This window comes from Serinus canaria, chromosome 1A (genome assembly GCF_022539315.1).
Source record: "Serinus canaria isolate serCan28SL12 chromosome 1A, serCan2020, whole genome shotgun sequence".
In the NCBI taxonomy this organism is placed as follows: Eukaryota; Metazoa; Chordata; class Aves; order Passeriformes; family Fringillidae; genus Serinus; species Serinus canaria.
The window spans coordinates 2,155,266-2,161,071 of record NC_066314.1 but is presented as its reverse complement, the minus strand read 5'-3'; positions in this window follow the sequence as shown (position 1 = coordinate 2,161,071).

Sequence of the window (5,806 nt, the reverse complement as noted above, 5' to 3'; positions counted from 1 at the left end):
GGCAGAACTTTCTCCCCCTTGCTGGAAAAGCTTTTTCCTGCTCTCCAGCCTGGATTTGCCCTGGCCCAGCTCGGGGCTGTGAGCTCTGGCTGTGTCAGTGCTGCTGGAGACAGAGCCCAGCCCAGCTGGGCACAGGCACCTTTCAGGAGTGCAGGGAGGGCTGGGGGCAGCCCTGAGTCTCCTTTGCTGCAGGCTGAGCACCCCCAGCTCCCCCAGGGGCTCCTCGCAGGGTTTGTGCTCCCAGCCCCTCTCCAGCCTCGCTGCCCCTCTGGATGCACTCAAGATGAACACGGTCCCTGTTCTTGTCCCTGTCCCTGTTCTTGTCCCTGCCCCTGTCCCTGTCCCTGTACTGCAGCAAACACCAGTCCTGCCAACTGCAGAGTGCTGGGAGCCACTTTCCCACCTCCTCCTCGCTCAAGAACCATTTGGAGCTCAGCCACAGCCCTGGAAGAGAGCCCAGATATTGATGTTCCTGGACCTTGGCTCGTGGCAGCCAGAGTTTGGTTTTGCAAACAATTGCTGATTAAACAGAAATTCTCTGCCGGGCAAACAAAGAGAACCTTTTCTTCCCCATTTTTGCCCATCCATTTCTATGCCTGGGCTGGACCAGGAGTGTTTTGCCAGACCAAATCTCCTTGGTAAAGTCCAAGCTTTGGCTCACACCTGTGCTGATGCTCCCAGGGAGTCAGAGCCTGAAGAAACTGGGAGATAGTATTGGATGAGGGGAAAGTTAAACTAACCCTTAGGTGAAATTCCAGATCATCTGCAGTGCTCTCCATCAGGCCTGCAGGGTTTGGTTTCTGTCCCTAACATCACTTCCCACTGGTGACAGCCAGTCCACAAACATCACTTCACACAGCCCTTCAAAGTGCCCTCAGTTTCCCCAAGACAAAAATGATGTGAGAACTCTGCAGTTGCAAAGCTGAGATGCAAAGAAATTACAGTGGGCTAAACAGAGAATAAATAATTACAACTTGAGGCAAAAATAGCTCCAATTTGAGTCAATTTGGCCTCCAAGAGGCCATTCAGTCCATCCCAACAAGGCTTTGTTATCCCCAGCTGGAGGCTGTGCCTTCCCCAGGTTTGTGTTTGCATTGCTCCTGACCCAGCTGCTTTCAGCTCTGGTGGAACTCTGTAGCCCCTGGTGCTGTACATCCCAAAATATTTATAAAGGGAATAAAGTGGATGATGTTTGGGAACAAAAATAATAAAGATAATGTATTGTTTGGAAGGCAGGGGATGGCTGGAGGCTGGCAGTTCTTGGCCATGAGCTCATCCACAGTGCACAGTTAAAATGGTATTCACAGTTCAGAGAATGATGGAATATCCTGAACTGGAAGGGATCCACCAGGATCATCCAGTCCAGCTCCTGGCCCTGCACCCCTGAGAACGTTGTCCAAACACTCCTGGAGCTCTGGCAGCCTTGGGGCTGTGCCCAATCCCTGGGGAGCCTGGGCAGTGCCCCCTGACCCTCTGGGATGATTCCTTTTTCAGCCCTGTATTTAGGAATAAATGTAATTTTCCCATCACAAATTATAATTTTTTTTCCCCAACACTGTTTTCCCAGCAGCATCTTCACCACCAAACCCAGCAGCTCAGTGGCTCAAACCTGAAATGTTTGGGTGGGAGCATTTCTCACCTGCCTTTAGCCTCATTCTCCCACCGTGGGAGATTTCCTGCCTGGAATAAATCATCCCCTTGGTCAGGGGACTTGTTCTATAGAGAGCTGTTGGATTTGTTTGCTTGATTTCTGTTGCTGATACTGTGTTTGGAAAACAAACAAACAAGTAAAAAAAAAAAAAAAAGGAGAGAAGAAACAAAAGACAAAAGAGAAAAGAAAAAGGTAAAGAGAAGAATAAAAAAGAAAAGAAAAAAAGAAAAAAACAACAAAAAGAAAAGGAAAAAAAAAACAAGAAAAAAAGAAAAAGAAAAAAGAAAAAAAAAAGGAAGAAACCAAGAAAAAAAAAAAAACACAGAATGATTTGGGTTGGAAGTGACCATCAAGTTCCTGTAGTTCCAAGCCCCTGCCATAAGCAGGGACACAAAATCTCTAACAAGGTTCCACCACCCTTTTTCCTCTAGGATTCTAGAGGAAGATGCTTATCCAGAAATATATCCAGAAAAAAATGGAGCAATTCTCTTTAGGCAGCTGAGAATGATCCATTGGAATCAATTTTTCCTATTTCCCAGCCTTTGTCTTCCCAAGTTAACATTTTCACTGAACTGAAACCTTGTAAGAATGTAAAGATAGAATGTCTTCATCCAGCTGTAACTGCAATGGAATCCCATGGAATTAAAATAAAAATAAAAAGGGAGCTTCCAACTGTCTTTCACACTTCCATTAAAGTTAGTTCTTCAGGAGGGAGCTTGGCATTCTGCTTTGGGATGACAGAAAAGATGCTGGATGGTTTCAGTGATGCCATTTCTGGGTTTGTCTGTCACTGCTGCTCGTGTCTGCTCAAGAGGCTGAAAATTCATCCAAATTTCCCTTGGACAGTGACCCTGTGACCTGGAGAGCAGCTCCTGTCAGTGGAAATATCCTTTGGCTGGATTGGCTTTGAGGCAGTGCCCTGGAGGGGAAATCCTCTGGTGCTCCCTTACTAATCGTGGTCAGGGCAAAGGGACTTGTAGGACACGGTGAGAGGAAGAACAGCAAAGCACCTCCATGAGTATTTTGAGTCCCAAACATCAAAGAGCCACTAAATCCACGGAGAATAGCTCTGAAAATGACATGTTTGGGTGGAAGTAAGTAAAGAAAAAAGAGCTTTGCCCTGACTTATTCCTGACTCAAACCAGCCTGAAAAATCTAGAGGAGACTGATGGCAATGGTTTAATGAAATGTGGTGTCCTTGGAAGAAGGGAAAATTATTCAGTTTGAGGGAGTTCCTTGGGCTGAACCCAAATTTTAGAGAGCTCAAACACCTCTGGACACTGGACTGAGTAACCCAGAGGAGGCTCAAGGGCTTATCTAGAGAAAAGCTTCTCTTAAATGCCTGACTCTGAGTTTACACAGGAATATTTCACATCCTCACTTCCACTTGGACGGAAAATGGAAACAGAAGAGGTTTGCTGTGTTTGATTTCAGAACCAGGGAGTTCAAAACCATAGTTAAAGTCAGATATTTGAGAGGAAAAAGGGAGAAAAAACCCTAAACCAGCTTGATGATGAGGCCTGGGGCAAGCCTTGCTCTGTTCAAATTCATATTCCCAGCCCCAGTGGTTTGGCTGTGGGAACAGCTGGAGCTCAGGAGTCACCAAGACATGGGATACAACCAAGGCAGCTCTTGATATTCCACCCCAGAACCAGGAGAACCCAGATGAATTCTCTTCTCTTAGACTGGGATGGAACTGGGAGCTGTGTTGGGGTGCACATCTCAGTGCTGGAGGGTCACTGTCATATTTCCTGAAAAATCCCTTGGCCAGGATTTCTTCTCCTGGGAAGATGAGAAGCCTCAGCTTCTCCTGTGTTTGCTGCTCTGGAATGTGGTCTGGAGATTGTTTATCCAAACATGTGAATTGTTTTTAATTAATGGCCAATCACCATCAGCTGTATCAGGCTCTGAGGAGTCAGTCACGAGTTTTTATTATTCATTCTTGTGAAGCCTTCTGATGTCTCCTTTCTTTTTCTGTAGTAAAGTTTTAGTATAGCATTCTTCAATATGATATGATATTATTATAATGTATTATATAATAGCTATCATATGATATATCATATATCATATATCATATAATAATAAATCAGCCTTCTGAGAACATGGAGTCAGATTCTCATCTCTCACCTCCTCCTGGGGACCCTCACAAACACCACAGTGGAGAAATCTCCTGCAATTTTCAAGTTTCCTTCACCTGGGTGAGCCCCAGGGCCGGCACAGAGTTCCCTTTTCCTTCTGCTCCTTTCACCCCATAAACAATCCAGAACAGGGGACAAGGCTCCCCTACCCACCTTCAGCCCAAGTTTTAGGACAAAGAGAAGCAGCTGCCTCAAAGAGCAGGCCCGGGATGATGATCCTCACTGAAGTGCCTCGCCAGCGTTTTTTACAGCAGTTTAAAACACCATCAAGGCACCATCAAACTGCCTTTCACTTCCAAACCCAAATGGCCATGGAATGGAGCCCAGAGTGAAATGCTAAATTGGATCCCATCAAACCAGGCTCAGATCACACAGGCTAAGGGGGAATGAATGGCTCCTAACGACCGAGTTCATCATTATAAAGTAATGACAAAGGATACAGAACCACCGAGGTCTCCAGCAGTGCAACCAGCCCTTCACCCACCCCCTCCCCCTCTCCAAATGCCTGCTGGTTTTTTCCTATTAGGGTGAAACTTTTTTTTTTTTTTTCCTGGGGTGTGTTTTTTTCCTCCCTGTAACTGCCAAAGGGTTTCAGAGCTCATTCAGGATAAATTATTCAGTCTAAACGGAGATGCCATAAATCTTAAATGGCAAACAATAGATGATTCTCCCTTTAGACACACGGAGCCTGCAAAACTAATCTCCTGCTAAGCAATGGTGTGTCCCACTCCAGCTGCTGATGGCAAAATTTACAGGGGGTAGCATTTGTTTCCTTTTGTGCATCTATATTTGGGTTGCCATCCCTTTATTTGAGGGCCTCCCCTTCCCACAGCAACGTGTGAACTGGTCACCATGGCAGAGAGAGACAGGGAAACAGCTCACCCAGTTTGGGAAGGGCTCCATCATGCAAACTTCCAGCTATTTTGCTGTTAAATAAGGACACTTCAAAGTGGGAGAAAGGATGGAGCAGCTTGTGTAAGTGAATTAGGATCAGCAGCCCTGTGAGTTGTTTTTGCTGAGATTTAAGCCTCTCACGTAGCAGGACTTGTGCTTCTCTCTTTGGAAAGCTTGGCATCAAATCCATACTGTTTAAAGCAATTTTATGCACCCTGAACCCAGCGGGCCCAGCTGGAAGGAGGTGAAGCTTCAGACCCACCTGCAGCACTCCAATCCCTGCTCCACCACCCAGGCCAGCTCCTCCTCTTCCCTCCTCCAGAATTCTAAGCACACACACTTAACTTTGCAGCACCTGGAGGGTGTTGCTGCTCCTTGAGAGGAACAGTGGATTTGTCTTTGGAAACAAGCTGTGGGTTTGCTGGTGGATAAAACCAGCACTGGGGGATAAAAAAAAACAATGGGAAGGATTCCACTGATTGATGAATGCAAAAGGATATTTGCTTTTACCAATAAACTTTAGGTTTGCTGATAAATGAAATTAGACATTGAAAGATGAAAGAAACAGTGGGGAAGAAAAACCACTACATTCCATAAGAATTAAAAATGAAAAGGGAGGGTTATATATTAGAGGGGAATCTTTGGTATCAGGTGTTCTGGGGAGTCTGAACCTCTCAAGTACCTCAGCCAATGGGGAAAAACTGCTAAATTCTGTAAGAATTAAAAATGAAAAGGGAGGGTTATACATTAGAGGGAAATCTTTGGGATCAGGTGTATCGGGAAGTCTGAACCTCTCAAGTAGCTCAGAAATGGGGAAAGAGAGAAGGGAAATCTGGGAAATTCGGACAAAAAGGAGGCTGCATCCTCCAAAAATCTGAGAGATCCCAGGGGAATGCCCCATGGCCTCTCCCTCTACTGGAATAAAGTAAAAGGACTCCTCTGTCTCCTTTTTGGACATAAACCTCTGCTGTTTGCAGATTAATTTTCCTAACATCCTTGAGGAGGAGAAACATCTCCAAGGCCACAGAAAATCCCCAGCCCAGCCTGGGTGCCAGGTGAAACAACCCTGTGGGTTAGCACCAGCTCCGGCCGCCGCGCGGGCACGGCATCCAGCGCCTCCTGG